Source organism: Myotis myotis, unplaced genomic scaffold (genome assembly GCF_014108235.1).
Source record: "Myotis myotis isolate mMyoMyo1 unplaced genomic scaffold, mMyoMyo1.p scaffold_m19_p_1, whole genome shotgun sequence".
NCBI lineage: Eukaryota > Metazoa > Chordata > Mammalia > Chiroptera > Vespertilionidae > Myotis > Myotis myotis.
This window is the reverse complement of record NW_023416313.1, coordinates 160,496,102-160,513,657: the sequence shown is the minus strand read 5'-3', so window position 1 is coordinate 160,513,657 and position 17,556 is coordinate 160,496,102. Positions and strand designations below refer to the sequence as shown.

Here is a 17,556-nt window from a genome sequence, read left to right as displayed (position 1 = left end):
TGTGCCCCAGCCCCTGGGCACACAGTGCCCTTGTGAGGAATTGCATAAAGCACTCCCCTCGGTATAAAGTCTTCGGTAAAACTTGCCAAGCTTCATTGAGGACTGTGTGAATTTCACTTGGAATGACATTAAATGTGCTGACTAACTTTGGAAACAATTGACATCGTTAAGTACGGAGCCTTTCTATCTAGAAACGGTGCATATTTTCCCATTTTTAAGATCTTTGTTAATCATTCAATTTTTTTTTTATCCCTAATGACTTTTCCATTAAAGTCTCTTTTATCTATATGTATACCAGCTTCCTGATGATCAGTGTTTTCCTGGTATCGCTTTTTCTAGTCTCTTATTTTCAACTTTTTGGCTCCATATGTTTTCAGTGCACCCTTAAAAATTGCAATTGGTGGTTTTTAGAAATTCTAGACTGACAATCGCTCTTTAAAAAATGTTTTATTATTATAAACTTTAATCATACGGAAAAGTAAATTGATGCATTTGTCCATTAATATTTATTGTGATCATTGAAATATTTAGATTCATTACCACTGTCTTCTATTTACTCTGCTTTTTCTAAGTTTTTTTTCCTGAATTCTTTTTTATTTTTTTAACCCCCTTCCTATTATATTGAGATTTATCTGCTCTGTTTCTATTCTTTTTGTAAATACGCTAAATTTTACTTTGTTTACTTAATTTGCTTACTTAAATTAGCAAAGGTTAAAGTTAATCAATTTCTTTACTCCCTTCCAATACAAACTTCAGAATGCATTAGCTCTGTCCCATTTTCCATTTGACTTGTCATTGTTCTGTGTTTTACTTCCTTCTTTATTATTGCCAACATTAGTCAGCATCATTATTATTAGTATAGTCAATATTTTGATTTACCATATGTTTACTAACTTGTTTTCCCATCAATACCATCTTTTCACCCTTTGTTCCAAGTTCTGTTTCCTTCTTCCAGGAGTGATCTTTAGAAGTGGTTGATGAGGGGTGTTGGTGATAAATTTTCAGTTGTGGGTCTGATAGGCTCTTCATTTACCAATCAGTTTTAAGTTTGGCTGAGTCATAATTCTTATTTGCCCATTTCTCTCTCTCAGCATTTTGAAGATATTTTACTGTCTTTTAAAAATATATATATTTTTATTGATTTCAGAGAGAAAGGGAGAGGGAGAGAGACAGAGAAACATCAATGATGAGAGAGACTCTTTATCAGCTGCATCCTGCATGTCCCACACTGGGGATCGAGCCCACAACCCTACCATGTGCCCTGACCAGAAATCAAACTGTGACCTCCTGATTCACAGGGTAACTAACACTCAACCACTGAGCACACTGGCCGGGCAAAGATATTTTATTTAATTCTGGCTCTTTTACTGATTGTCAGTCCTTTGTAGGCAACTGGCCTCTCCTTCCTGAGGGCTTTTAATATTTTGTTCTTTATGTTTGTAATTCTGCAGTTACACTAAAATTTGTCCAGGATGAATATATTTTTTAAAATGTTAATAGTACTGTTTTTGGATGATGAGATTATGAAAAATTTTTTCCACTCTTTCAATTTTCTGCAGTTTTAAATTTTGTTTATATTTATGTGTCACTTGATAAATCAGATCGAACAAATATACAGTTTTATGTATGCATATATTTTTTTAAATATGTTTTTAATGGATTTTTACAGAGAGAGTAATGGAGAGAGATAGAGAGATAGAAACATCTATGAGAAACAAACATTGATTGGCTGCCTCCTGGATACCCACTGGGGATCGAGCCCAAAACCTGGGCATGTGTCCTGACCTGGAATTGAACCAGTGACCTCTCGGTTCATGGGTCTACGCTCAAACCCTGAGTGACACCGACTGGGCAGGATGAATATTTTTATTAGTCCTCCAGATTTGTTGTGATTCCTGGATAATAGCTTAGAATAATAGGTATTATCTATTAAGTGTTGGCTGTGCACCAGGCACTATTTAAAATACTTTAAAATGTGAACTCATTTCATAGTCACAACAATCCTAATAATAAAACCCTAATATGCAAATTGACTGAACAGCAGACCAACCAGCGGAACAACCGGTCACTATGATGCGCACTAACCACCAGGGGGCAGACACTAAACGCAGGAGCTGCCCCCTGGTGGTCAGTGCGCTCCCACAGGGAGAGCGCTGCTCAGCCAGAAGCAGGTCTCATGGCTGGCGAGCGCAGTGGTGGTAGCGGAAGCCTCTCCCACCTCCGTGGCAATGCCAAGGAGCAGCGAGCTGAGTGGTAAGGAGCAGTGAGCGGGTGGGCAGTAAGGAGTGAGGGGTCCTGGACTGCGAGGGGGATGTCCGACTGCTGGCTTAGGTCCTGGACTGCAAGAGGATGCAGGCCAGGCTGAGGGGACCACCCCCTTCCAGTGCTCGAATTTTGTGCCCTGGGCCTCTAGTACTATTATAACCCTCATGTTATAGGTAACTGAAGTATCTCATCCAAGTTACACAATGGTGAATGTTGAAGGTAGGATTGGAACCTGGGCTTCTCCCAGGGTTTCCCCTGGACTTCATGGACTCCATGAATTGCTTTTCTGCTTAAGCCAGTTGGAGTTTGGTTTCTGGTACTTGCACCTGGAAAAATTCTGACTAATCCTTGGGCAATTGAGTGGATGTTGCTGCTACTTATTGAAAAAGAAAACTCAGGAGGGAAAGTTTCCTATTAGAAAAGATAGGCACAGCATACAATTACCTTGTCCAGAAACCTGTTGAATGTCTTCCTGGATGTCAGGAACTTTCAGAACCATCGCTGTAATTTGCTATTGCTGTACCCCGGAACTTCCCCTGTCTCTGTGGCCTCGGCTGGAACTGAGCATCTGAAGAAAATGAACCGACTCTGAGCTGTGGTTTGCCGCCCTGGGTCCTGAAGCACTGGGGAGTGGCAATAAATTGTGATGTGTATTATAAGTGGTCTGTTAATGACAAAGCATCTACATTTCAGATGTTATCTTTATTTTTATTAAAGTAATCCATGCACTTAGTTTTTAAAAAATCAAATAGGCCCTAGCCAGTTTGGCTCAGTGGATAGAGCAGTGGCCTGCTGACTGAAGGGTCCCGGGTTCGATTCTGGTCAAGGGCATGTACCTCGGTTGCAGACTCCTCCCCAGCCTGGGCCCTGGTTGGGGCGCATGCAGGAGGCACCCAATCGATGTGTTTTTCTCACATCGATGTTTCTCTCTCTTTCCCTCTCTCTTCCACTCTCTCTAAAAATCAATGGAAAAATGTCCTCAGATGAGGATTTTTTAAAAAAAATAAAATAGTTTTACAAAGCTTATAATGAAAAGCATTAACCCCCTGCCCCACTCCCACTCACTGGCAGCAACTGCCTTGAACTCTTTTAGTTGGTATTTGTCTCCATATTTCTAGGCAACATGCTTATAATTTTTTTTCTTGATTTTTATTTACTTCCTACTATGGAAGACGAGTACTTAGTTCTTTTATCCTACTCTCCCTCAACTCTCAATATTGTTATCATTTTTTGGTCAACACCTATTATTTACATTATTGTGATTATGCAGTATATGATTATATCCTTTTATCCTTAACTTTTAGTTTTCTTGGAGTTAATACTTACCTCACTTTTCATTTGCTTCTCTTTCTTTCTTTCTTTCTTTCTTTCTTTCTTTCTTTCTTTCTTTCTTTCTTTCTTTCTCTTTTGCAACAATTAAATTTTATTTCTGCTTCAACAATAAATAAACCTGAGTTATTTTTCCAAATCCTACCCTCCTACTCTAATGCCCTTAAAGTTGAAATCTCACATTATCTTTCATTGTGATCTAATTCCACTTGGAAATTACAAGTTTAGTTTTAAAACCATGATTTTAAAGCTCAGGCTTCACAGCACTGGCCGCTGAGGCACTGCATGATTTGTTCCAATAGTCACAGAATAGCACCTGTTGGCTACATAGGCCTCAATTTTCATGTAGATGAAGCATCTACTATGAAACAGAGGCTTTTAACCTGCCCAGAAGCTAAGTTTTGCTGGATTTGCCTTCCATGGCATCAAACATGTCTTCTAAGGCCTTCTGTACTCATTGGAGAAGCTCCCGGGCATTGCGGCCTGTGTAGGGAGAGACGTTGCAGCCTATCCAGCTGTCATGAACGGCATACCCAACACCAAAGCCATCAGGGACCACGGGGCAAAGGCACCACTGTTCACTGCTGGGCTGGTCAGTGTGCTAGTGGACTGGATGTTGTGGTTTATCTGCCCAGATGCAGGGTCCAGATACAGCTCAGGCAGGACAATCCCTTTGGCTGCTGCCAGGTACCGCAGAGCAAATAAGTGTTGGTCAAAACCCTGGCCCATTGCCGCTTCTTTGGTCAGCTGGCTGTGGTAGCTGGAGCACTCGGCCATCATCTGCTTAAGCTCTCTCTCGCTGTGCTTGGAGGGCTTCCTGACAAAGGCCTCGGAGCACTTCTTTTTTTTAAATTTTTTATTATTTTATTGATTTTTTTGCAGAGAGGAAGGGAGAAGGATAGAGAGTTAGAAACATCGATGAGAGAGAAACATCAATCAGCTGCCTCCTTCACACTCCCTACTGGGGATGTGCCTGCAACCAAGGTACATGCCCTTGACTGGAATCGAACCTGGGACCCTTCAGTCCCCAGGCCGACGCTCTATCCAGTGAGCCAAACCAGCTAGGGCTCGGAGCCCTTCTTTGTGAAGATGGAGGCAGGACGGATGGTCTCGGTGTGGCTGCGCTTGAACCTGCAGTGCTGCAGGACTCATAGGTGGCCACCGTCTGCCCATATTGCTGCAGAAAGGCCACCTGGAAGGCCAGGTGGGCCACCAAGTCAGGGCTCAGCTTCTGCTTCTTCAAGAATTCTTTGCCTCCTCTCTGAACCTGGATGCAGTCAGTTTTCATGGTGTCATCAAACTTTTCCTTAGCAGCAATGATGCCAGTCTTTAAGGCATCGTTCAGCTTGAAGTTGTTTCTGCACAGCAGCAGAAGAGTCGGTGCTGGCCCCCTGGCTCTGTGGCATAATGGCAGGGGCCTTAGTGCTGTCTTTAAACACTTCATTGAAAAACCTGCAACCCCACCGCCCCAAGCATGCTCAAAGTGGACAGCGCTGTGCCATGCTTGGCTATAATGAGGTTAAAGGATTTATCGTACCAGGGTTCGTGCCGTCGCCGTGCAGCATGGTGTGGGATAAGTGGACAAGGTGCTCAGGGGGGAGTCATCTAGGCAGAGACAGAACACAGCAGAGTCCACGTTCCTCAGGGTCTCCTCGCTGCCACCACTCACCAGCTTCTGCCCAGATATCTCGGTTCTCACTGGGCAGATATGCCGGTGGAAACTTGGGGGGCAGGGCTATTGTCTGAGACAATGTACTTCAGATGAGCCTGGATTTCAGAGGCTCTCACAATGTTCCCATTTTGATCCAGGACATCAAAGACATAGAAATGTCCTTTTCATAGGACCAGGAGGTGTCTGGCCTTGTCATCAGTGAAGAGTTCATCCCGCCTGGGTCTGGGTAAACGAGTTGAATTGAAAGGCTGAAAATACTGTGACATATCCAGTGGATATGCATTGACCAAGTAGGCACTATACCAAGACAGAGAGGAAGGCACAACGTGTATGAGGTTCTTGAAGGTATCAGTGCCACTCTTGGCAGGGTTCAAGTGGAACACTTCTGGTTCCAAAAGGCCAGCCGGGACTTCTTCAGAAACTGGATGGCAGACACCGTCATGTTGGTTGCCTGGGTGAGCTGTTCATTATACTCAGTCTTTGGGTCAGGGTTCAATGCCATAAATGGATTAAAGTTCAGGACAATGAGGTCTTGAGCAGTTAAGTACATATCAAACCAGGGGCAATAATGTGGTTTTTAAAAATATATTTTTATTGATTTTAGAGAGGAAGGGAGAGGGATAGAGAGATAGAAATATCAATGATGAAAGAGAATCATTGATCAGCTGCCTCCTGTACATCCCCTACTGGGGATCGAGCCCGCAACCCAGGCATGTGCCCTTGGCTGGAATCAAATCTGGGATAATGTTCCATTATATAGATACTAGAGGCCCGTTGCACAAAGAGATTCATACAATAGGCCTTCCTTCTCATGGCTGCTGGGACCCAGGCCTTTGCTCTGGCTGCAGCAGAGAAGCCAAGCCTCTTCAGTCTTCAGTCGTCTTCAGTCTTCAGTCTTCAAATTAAAGCCATCTTTGTTGGGTTAATTTGCATACCCATCCTGATTGGCTGGTGGGCATAGCAGAGTGACACCAATTTGCATGTTTCTCTTTTATTAGTGTAGCTAGAACATTTGTCATCAGTTGATGGACATCTGGGTTGTTTCCCTTTTTTGGTTATTATGAATTCTCTTGGGGATATAACTAGGAGTGGAAGGCTAGATCAGATGTTAAGTAAATGTTTGACCTTTTGAGGAACTGCTACAGTGTTTTCCAAAGTGCCTGTACCATTACCGCCAGCAGCGTATGAGGGTTCCAGTTTTTCCACATCCTTGCAGTGTTTGTTATTGTTTGTCTTTTTGATTGGAGCCAGTCTGGTGGGTAACCATCATTGTGGTTTGATTTGCATTGCCCTAATATTTATTAATGGCCTTTCCTTCCTCATTCTCTTTCCTTCCTTGACTCTGAAATGTAGCTTGTATGCTTATTCTGCTTGTCCTGAGCAACCAGCTGATTGTGCAATTCTTTTTCAATCCCATTTTCAAAATTCTTGTAAAATCCTTCTGTTTTCCTGAACTGCCCATCATCCAAGAGAGCTTTCTGTGCACTGAGGTACCTTCTAATGGTGCCTTCAAGTTTGGGAACAGGCAGCCTGGGCAGGCTGTCCTGGTAGTGCATGGTGGGCACAATGCTGCCTTGCAGGTACTGTCCAGGCCAGAGCAGGTGCTCAGGGACTGCTGGCAGGGGGTGGGGGGGAGGGGGGACTCCCTGGCCAATGTCAGGTACCTTGGGCCAGGCACAGAGCAGCAGGTGGGCCACAATTGTCCCTGGAGGCTACAGCTGCAGGATGCTGAGTCTCTTTGCTTAGTTTTCTATGTTACTGTCACTAATTGTTCCTCAAACTCTCCACCAGAGTGTAAGCTGACTGTTAGTATGTCAAGTGATTATCAGTTTCATAATTTTTCCTCTTTGACCTCCTTCTGCTTTTGATGCTTCCTGATGTTCCAGTTTGGACTGGTTACCCTGTAGGTAATGTCCTGGGATTTCCTTCTGGGTATTTCCTTTGACTGCCTTTTATGCTGGAGCCTCAGTTTCTTGGATCTTCTTCCTCTTTCTTGGTTTATTCTCTCATTTTGGTGGGACACATCCTCTAGTACCTTACTTCCCAAAGTGTGGTCTATGGACCAGCAACATTGGAATAAGCTGGAAGAAATTATGAATCTCAGGCCCCACCCAGACCTACTGAATCAGAATCTGCTCTTTAACAAGAGCAGGGGACCCATCTGTTTATCAAGGTTTGGAAAGCACATCTCTGATAGCTCAGGAGAAAGGTAAAAGTGACTTGAGGCCTTGCTTTTGTATTTCCCTATATTCTACTCTCACTTTAGACTAATTAGGAATAAAATTGAAAGTTGGAAGTCATTTTCTGTCTGGATTTTTGTGACAGTGTCCCATTGCCTCCTAACCTCTGGTGTTGCTGTTAAGTTCAATTCCTTTATGATTTCCAGTCTTTTGTGTGTGACCTTGTTTCTTCCAGGTACTTTTAGTCCAGGTTTCTGAGGTTTCATGACAGTGTCCTTTGGTAAGGATCTTTTTGTTGTTATTATGGAGTGTCCTGTGCCCTGAGTGAACCCTTTTAATCTAGAGACTCTTCTGGTTCAGCAATATTTTCCTGTTATTCTTTAACTAGAGGCCTGGTGCACAAAATTCGTGCATGGGGGGCAGGGGAGTCCCTCAGCTGGTCTGCAATGACACCAGCATCCCTTGCCCTGGCCTCCGGCCCGAGGCCCCTCTCCTCCCCTCCCTCCATGCGGCCAGGGGCCTGCCCCACCCCTCCCTCTGCATTGCCAGGGCAACACCACCAGCATCCCGCCCTGGCCACTATGGGCGCCGCCATCTTTGTTGCAGAGTGACAGTTAATTTACATGTTACTCTTTTATTGGATAGGATAATTTCTCTAATCATTTCCTTCATTATCTGTTCCTGGACCTCCTAATAGAAGGTATTGGATTTCCTGGTGCCTTTCTGAATTTTCTTATCTTAAATCTTTTATTTTCATTTCTTAATATTTCTGTTTTGCTTGCAGGAGATTTTCTCAACTTTATTGCCTAATTCTTCTATTAACTTCATTTATTTCTGTCATATTTTTAACGTGTAGGAGTTCTTTATATTCTCTGCATGTTCCATATTGTGGCATCTCATTTTTCTTGCAGAGATGCATCATCTTTTTTATCTGACCAAAGATATTAATTACAGTTTTTAAATTTAATTTAATTTTCTTAAAAATATATTTTATTGATTTTTTTACAGAGAGGAAGGGAGAGGGATAGAGAGTTAGAAACACTGATGAGAGAGAAGCATCCATCAGCTGCCTCCTGCACACCTGCTACTGGAGATGTGCCTGCAACCAAGGTATATGCCCTTGACCAGAATTGAACCTGGGACCCTTCAGTCCACAGGCCAACGCTCTATCCAGTGAGCCAAACCAGCTAGGGCTAATTTTATTTAATTTTTAAAAATATTTTTATTGATTTCAGAAAGGAAGGGAGAGGGAGATAGATAGAAATATCAATGATGAGAGAATCATTGATCAGCTGCCTTCTGCATGACCCCTACTGGGGATTGAGCCTGCAACCTGGGCATGTGCCCTGACTGGGAATCGAACTGTGACTTCCTGGTTCATAGGTCAATGCTCAACCACTGAGCCATACTGGAGGGGCTACAGGTTTTTTTTTAAATGTTCTCCTGCTTCTTGCATTGTGTCTGTTTCCTCCAAGTCTCTTTGTTTTGTAGTTTTTATCTTCAGTTATCAGTAATGACTTTTAGGATTTCTTCCAATGTTTGGTGATCTGCCACTGTTTGTTCACATTTAAGAGTGAGGAACTAAAGTGACCTCTGGAAGCCCTGTGCATATGGTCCGAATTGGTTGAGTATGGACTTCACTGTAAGTTGATCAGGCTGGGACCTAGAACTGTGTAGTACAACCCTTACCTGTCAGATTGGAAGGTTTTTGTCCCTTTTGTGGGTCAGTTTCACTGGAAGGGACTCTTTGTTCTCCTGCCTGGTGGTGATGGTGGCAATGGTGATGGCGGTGAGTGTAAGACTGGCTGCCAGCATTCTCAGGGCTGAGTGGGAAAGAAGTCTGTGGGTGGTAACTCACATTTCAGTATGAGGGCTTCCCCTCAATCTGCCTGCTCACTGCGGTGCCTGTAGTCCTGGAGTCTGCGTTCCTTGACTCTCCCTCCTCTTCAGAGAGTAAATCTTTAATCTTTTGCTGGGCTTGGGCAAGTGATCTGTGGAACAAGGACATTCTTCCAGCTTCCATACAATCCTCCTGTTTTCAGGTTCATCTGCACCTTTACCTTTAGAGGAATCTGAGCTTCTCTAGGGTTTTGATTCATTAATCAGTTTAATTTTTGGCTCTCTGCTTTCACCCACCTGCAGACTCATTGTTATATTTTTAAATTCTTAATTGTGTATACAGATGTATGTGCAGCTGTATGGATATTTACACCAGGAGTAACCACCACTCAATCAAGATACAGAATACTTTCAAGATACAATCAAGATACAAGACACATCAGAAGGTTCTCTTGTGTCTCCTCCCAGAAAGTAATTCCAACCAAAGGTAGCCTCATTTTAACTTCTGTCAATCGATTAACTTTGTCTGTTCCAGAGCCTGGCATACATGGAATCATGTAGTGTATATTCTTCTGTGCCTGGCATCTTTCACTCAACATTGTTTGGCCCTGGCCAGTGTTTCTCAGTGGTTAGAGTGTCAGCCTGCACACTGAAGGGTCATGGATTTGAATCCCAGTCCAAGATACGTGCCTGGATTGCAAGTTCAACCCCCCACCCCAGGTCAGGGTGCATGATGGAGGCGACCATCAATATGTCTCTCTCACATGGATGTTTCTCTCGTTCTTACTCTCTCTCCCTTCCCACCTTTCAACTCTCTCTAAAAAAAAAAAAAATCAATGTGAAGGTCAATGCTCAGTGGTTGAGCATTGACCCAGGAACCAAGAGGTCACAGTTAGATTCCCAGTCAGGGCACATACCCAGGTTGCAGGCTCAATCTCCAGTAGGAGGCCTGCAGGAGGCAGCTGATGGATATTGTTCCTCTCTCAGCAATGGTTCTATTTCTCTATTCCTCTCCCTTCCTCTCTCTCTAAAAATCAATAAAAACATCCCTAGCCAGTTTGGCTCAGTGGATAGAGCATCAGCCTGTGGACCAAAGGTTCCTGGGTTTGATTCCGGTCAAAGACATATACCTTGGACATAGGGAGGACATAGGTCCTCCCCGGCCCGGGCCCTGATTGGGGCTCATGCAACCAATTGATGTGTTTCTCTCATATCGATGTTTCTCTCTGTCTTTTCTTCTCTCTTCCACTCTCCCTAAAAATCAATGGAAAAATATCCTCGAGTGAGGATTAACAGCAACAACAAAAGCAACAAAACCTTATGTCTATACAGGTACTTTGTTTTTACTTGCTGGTCTTGGTTTCTGGTTCACCATCCTTTCATCTCTTTCTCTTGGCTTGGCAGCCACTCCCATCCCTCCTCACAACTCAGCGCCGTCTCTGCTCAGCTTCCTGAAGGCTGTGGGGTGATGGATCCATGCTGGCATGGCTCGCCTTAGTGGGTTTGCACAGTTTCCTCCCTAATTAGCCGCAGTCGGCTCTTTGAACTTGGGCCAGGTGTGCAGCCGCCACCTCATGCAGACATGGGCTCATTGTCCTGGAAGCTAACGTGTGTGAAACAGTATGGGTGTGTGTGCATGCGAGAGAGCCTGGCCTGACTTTCTGGCTCTTTCACAGATGCTTCTTTGGATCTGAACAAGTCTGTCTCTCCCAAGCCACTTTGGTCCACCAAATACTGAGAACTTCTCCAGGGTCAGCGGGTTTTAGGTTGATGAAAAAGACTCATTCGGGCCCAGCAGTCTGGTCCCTCTCCACACAGGCTCCCCGCCCTGAGTGCTGAGCTGCCCATAGTCAGGCTGCTGCATGGCTGGGGCCCCTATTACCACTAAATATACATAATTTATGGTCAGCATAGAAAGTAGATAAAAAATATTTGAATTAGCAAATGAAACAGTATATAAAAAGGTGACTAATAATGAAAAACTGAGAAATAATATTATTTGATACTTTTAAAAAGTATGATATTAAGAAACTAAGTATGTCAAAGGTGTTATCTTGTAGTTAAGAACCAATAACCCCAGGTGCTGGAAAAGCTCTCTCTGAATCTATACAAGTCAAGGAATGGTCAAGAGCTCATTGGAAGCTAACTTGAAACTCTCAAACTTCTAACCTTCCTCTGGGTCCTTCTTCAAATAAGGCCACCCCCTCATTTGATAACTTTGAAGGCATAGTATTGAAACTTGTTTATACCTTTTCGTAGAGATTTCAATCTTTTCATAGCTATGTTTTTTTGTTTCAAAGAAAGCATTTACTGATGGTTTTGGTTTTGTTTCATCGAGTATAGACAGAATATCCCGTTCAGAGTTACCTTCATGGACTTTAGTACTTTCACATTGATATTCCCCGTGTTCCGAGAAGTCTTTCACTGGAGTGCACATGATTCTTGTGACAGAAGTTTTGCCTTGTTGATTGTAATTTTCTTCCTTTTCTTAAAGATGAAGGAAGTATAAATAAATGCTTTCTTAGAAGGTACCTTAATTTGATGCAAAATGTTGCTGTAATGCCCAACTCGGAAGGGAATGAGTTGTGCTGAGCATAATGGAACGTTATGTAGAGTCATTGACATTAGCCCCAGGTGTAAAGACTCTGATCCTCTAGCAAGGCTGACTCTGCCGCCTCTGATCTCAGGGCCCTCCTGCCTGGGGGTCCTCAGCGGGGCATCCCCTCCCGTCCCCCCACCCCCTAACCTCTACCCTCCCATCCCCTGTTGCAGCTGGTCCCCTGCCTGCTGTCTGAGCCTTCTGGGAACGGGGCTCCTGGGACTTCAGCTTCGAGACACTCCTCTGCCCTGGGGGTGAGGGTGGGGCGGGGGAGGGACTCTGCTGGGTGCCTAACCCAGGCCTAGTGGGAAGCTTCTGCTTAAAGGGCTCCTGCACTCAGCCTTTCTGGGGAAGGGGGGAGGGGAAGGGCTGGCAATATGATATGGGCCGGGATACAGAGGTTGTAGGAGCTGAGTGATGAAGAGGGCTTCAGAGGGCCTATGGTGAGAGGTCTGGGAAGAGTATGCCGGGGAATGGGGAGGGATTACAGACAGCCCAAAAGGATGACCTCTGAAATAACATCTTACACCAGGAAGTATGTCGGGACTCTGCTTTTAAGTAGCACAAAATACTTAATGGTGTTGCAATAACAATAAGTACCAACCCATCTCCCAAGTCTCTGCTTAAGGAATGTCTCCTCTGTGAATCTTTTCCCAGATGTCCCATTAAGATTTCTTTTCATTTTTATAACTCACTAGAGGCCTGTTGTATGAAAAGATTCGTGCAATACACCTTCCCTTCCCCTGGCTGCCGGCACCGGTTTTCCTCCGGCACCTGGGACCCAGGCCTTCACTCCGGCCGGAGCCGCCTTCAGACTTCACTCCGCAGCTTCGTGCCTATGTGTGCAAATTAACCGCCATCTTTGCTGGCAGTTAATTTGCATATCTTGCTGATTAGCCAATGGGAGGTATAGTGAAGGTATGGTCAATTACCCTGTTTGTCTATTATTAGATAGGATGTTATCTTATTTCTAAGTCCCCAAGCCTCTGGATGGTTGTGTAAGGGAGAGGTTGCCAAGGACTGGGAGGAATTAAAATCCGCCACTTAACATAAACTAAGTTCAGTTTTACATTTGGGTAAACTCAACCTTTTTTAGGAAATGCATATTTCAGAGCCAATATGGCAGCTGCCTTACGTGGACCCTTCCTCAATCATTTCTAACAACCACTGTGGGCCTCCCTGTGTTGGACCAGTGCTTCTCTCAGGGGGACATGATTTTCCCATTGTGCACCCGTAGAAAGAAGACCAAGCCCACAGTTATGGGATTTTACCCAAATGATTTGTTTGTACATAATTGTCCCTCAGGGTGTGGGGCTGGGGCAGGAGCTAAGACACACAACGTCCCCACTCTCGTCCTCCCTGCTCCCCTCCTGGGGGCACAGGGCTTTCTCCCTTCATCTGGTGTTGTTGGATGGCACGTCTCCTCAGTACCCTCTCTCTCTCTCTCTCTCTCTCTAAACGGGATTTTGCTTATGAAATGTAAAAGGAAACCCTTGGAATTTAGAAATTCCTTTATTTTCTCACAACATTCAGCCTTCAAGCCTTGTCTCTGGAGAGCTGATTTTGGAACTGAAGCGGAAGGGGGGCCCCTTTTTCTCTCCAGCTTTTACGACGGGTGCCATTAGCCAGAGGCTACTCTGCTTTTAGGTAGCACAGAATACTTAATGGTGTTGCAATAACAGCTTGTATAGGACAAAAGGCCAAAACATGAAAAGCACATTAACATATACATTTAGAATCCTGTGACATGAGAAATATTGTCTACTGTGGCTGTGGCTGTGGCTGGGGAGTGTAATGACCCTCAGGGTTCAGCTCCATCTCCAGGCACTGCTTCTGCCCCTTGTGGAGCAGGAGGGAGGGAGGCAGCTGGTACGGCTTTCCCAGCTGCAGGTGAGTTGGGGATCCAGGCCTTGCAGGTGGCACCGGTCTAGGACACGCCCCTCCCGAACCCAGAAAAGCTGATTGCCTCATGGTCCTTGCCCTTGGGGGTTGCAGGTTTGTGGGGTGTTTACAGGAAAGCTACCACATTGCAGATGAGTCAAAGCTGGGTGAAGGGAGAAGGGTGCATTTTATATGAACTCCTAGCAACAGAGCAGGATGCCTGAGATTCTGGGCATGGGTTTGGGTGGGGTTCTCCTGTGCCATCTGGTGCTGCAGGGAGGGGTCACCACTGGAGTTCAGGGAAAGAGTTTTCCTATTGAGATAAACTAACCACAGAAATAAAGATCATTAAAAGGCCCATTCATGCTCAAAACAGCTTGGTTTTGGTTTGTGTTTTGAAAACATATAAAAGCCTTAATGACTCTATTTTTAAAATTATGAGCTAGGATATAAAAGTTATAAACACTATACATTTTAGATGCTCACACCCATTTCCAATGTGTGGGAGGTTTATGGGAAGAGGAGTCGAAGAAGAAAAGACCAACAGGGCAGAGTGGGGGGCAGAGAGAGCCCTGCAGAGAAGGAGAGGCCAGGTGGGGGAAGGCAGATGAGTCCTGAAGGAAGATTGGTCCAGGTACATGAGACATGCTCCTATGTCCTAACATCCTGCAGCTCATGCACCTGCTGCCACTGCCTCCAGACAAAGGTAATGAGCTAAATAATATGCGTTTACAGCTCTTCCATGGCTCTTTACCTTGACATTCCAGAGGTCCTACTCTCAGATACCTGTCCCCGCACTCAGGGGCCGGCAGTGTAAGTCTCATGTTCTAAGATGCTGGTGTGCTCCACTGGCTGAGGGACATGGAGTGGAAGGCAGATTGCACACCGGTCAGAAGCTTCCTGAGGTGAGAGCAGGCCTGTGTTCACTCACCTGGCCCTGTCTGGGACACAGTAGACACTCAATAAATACTTGTTGGGAAATGCGTCGCTTGGCTGCGTGGTATCCTGCCCCTCGCTGAGGGAGAGGCACGTCCTTTTCAATAGCCTTAGAATGAGGCCAGGGGCTGGTGCTGCTTTCCTGCGGGGTCCTGAGCCGTGGCGAACAGGAAGTGTCCCTTGTCTCTTGTCATCTGATGAGTAACCACTTCCTCGTGACACAAGAGCACAGGCCTGCCTGTGCCTTGATCCTGACATGGTGATTAGTGCCGAACACTGAAGCGTGTGTCATCCATCCCTGCCTCACACAACACGTCTTGCCCCCTGTCCCACCACCTGCTTTTGCCTGGAATCAGCTGGGCCTCAGCCCTGTCTCCTTCTCCACCCCTGTCAGGTGCCTCCTCTTCTCTAGGACAGTCATTGGGTGTTATTCTAGGGGAAGGTGAGGGAGGGGAGTGACCGAACCCTTCCTTCCTGGAGCTAAAGTAGATGAGGAAGGGCTGAGACCAAAAGGAGAAGCCCAGAACTAGATTTACTCCTTCAGGCAAGGCTGGATCCAGGGACTCTCGTGTGCTCCCTCTTGCCTGCACTTCTGCTGGAGAGAGACCGCATCACAGGTGATGGTTAAGAGTACTGCTTCTGGGATAGATTTTGAGGTGATCTGGGGGTAGTTTCTTAACTACTAGCAATGCCTGCCTAAGCTGTCTCATTTGTAAAGTGAGGATAATAGTACCTACCTCATAGGGTTTGCGGAATCAATAAATATGTTTGATCTACAAAGTGCCTGAGCAGTGTGACACATAGGCTATGAAGCCTGAATTTTATACAAACTGATGCATAATTAGGTAAGAATGTGAATGTTTATCTAGAATTATAAAAGATACAAATTTTGAATGGCTGACAAACGCCGAAACATCACACAAAAATACTTTTTAAACAACATAACATTTATTAACCTCTATACCTTTTCCTTCATTGTTTTGATTGCCTTTTTATTCAACAATTTTGTAATACCATTTTCTTTAGAGCAAAGAGAAAGCAATTTTCCCTCTAGCCTGCTTGATTGAGATTTTAAAAAAAATTATTCGTAGTTACTAATAGTTAATTATTGATAGTTTCCTTCCATTTCACAATTCTTCATTGGCAATGCCCTGTAAAACTTTAGGATTGTTAGCAGATCTGGGAAAACCTCAGATTTTATTACTATGGCCACAGACCACCTGAATCAGTGGTCAGCAAACTGCGGCCCTTTGAGTGTGGCTCTTCCACAAAATACCACGTGCAGGCGCGCACATACAGTGTGATTGAAACTTCGTGGCCACACTCAAGGGGCCAAAGAGCCGCATGTGGCTCGCGAGCCGCAGTTTTCCGACCACTGACCTAAACTAATGGCATAAAACAGCAACCACTTTCTTAGGCTCATAGACTCCGTGAGGCAGGAGTTCAGAAAGGGCACAGGCTGGGGTGACTCCACAGCTGGGCTAGAGTCACCTGAGGGCTCATCCTCATGTCTAGACCTGGACTGGGAGGACCTGAAGATGAGGATCCCCGACTTGGGCACCGACTCATGGCCTCTCCATGTGGATGGGCTCCCTCACGGCACAGGCACCTCCGGGGACTTGGACGTCTCATGTGGTGGCTCACAGCAGGAGAAGCTGCATCACCTTCTATGACCTACACTCAGAGCCAAGCAGTATCAGGTCCCTCACATCCTATCAGACTCTCCAGCCCACCAGATTCAAATGGAGGGAGTGGCGTGGTTCTAGAAGAGCACTGTGGACAGAAAAGGGGTTCTATGGAAAGTAACTCACAGGGGGATCTGATCACGAAGTCCTAGCTGGGAAGGTCATGATGAACAGTGACACACCAATCACATAACTTTTTTAAAAAGTATATTTTTCTTGATTTCATGGAGGAAGGGAGAGGGAGAGGGAGCTGGAAACATCCATGATGAGAGAATCATTGATCGACTGCCTCCTGCACACCCCCTTACTGGGGATCGAGCTCACATCCTGGGCATGTGACCTTTACTGGAATTGAACCCAGGACCTTCCAGTCCTCAGGCAGTTACCCTATCCACTGAGCCAAATCACATAGCTTTTTAGTAAAAGGTTAATCTTTGCCTTAAGCAAGACCTGTCCATTGTTCCTATGCATCTTAGATTCTAGGTTAACCCACCTTTGAAATAAGCTGTAACCACCCCAAGAGAGCACATAGTGTTGTTAACTATCCTGTAATCCAGTGGTTCTCAACTTGCCTAATGCCGAGACCCTTTAATACAGTTCCTCATGTTGTGGTGACCCCCAATTTCATTGTTACAAATTGAACATAATTAAAGCATAGTGATTAATCACAAAACAATATGTAATTATATATGTGTTTTCCGATGGTCTTAGGCCACCCCTGTGAAAGGGTCGTTCGACCCCCAAAAGGGTCGCAACCCACAGGTTGAGAACCGCTGCTGTAATTCAATGCCTGCCCTGCTTCTCCCATCTACATGGAATCTTCCTTCGTTCCCTTCTTAATTTCAAATGCATAAAATAAGCTGCAAAACTGTTATTCTCCAGAGCATTGGAGATCTTGCTCCCCAGTATATGTCGTCAATTTGACTCATAAAAATTCTTTCCGGATTTGGACATTTCCTACATCGACAACATGAAGGACAGGATATATTGTTGCAAACATTATTAGAAAAATAAAACCTGCCACAGACTTCAAGTTTTTCTCAGATCTGAGCTATTGTAGATGTGTCAACTATTGTCATAGAGGTATATAACTTCTGTTTCTCGATTCCCATTCAATAAAGGGAAAGGGGCACTTAAGACATGATTGAACGCAGCAGAAGATCAGGTGGC

The 17,556-nt window shown here is 44.8% G+C and overlaps 1 pseudogene; it reads right to left on the bottom strand.

Annotated features, from left to right (window-relative positions):
• Positions 1-3,988: 3,988 nt before the first annotated feature.
• Positions 3,989-11,722, bottom strand: LOC118675319 (annotated as a pseudogene).
• Positions 11,723-17,556: the final 5,834 nt, after the last annotated feature.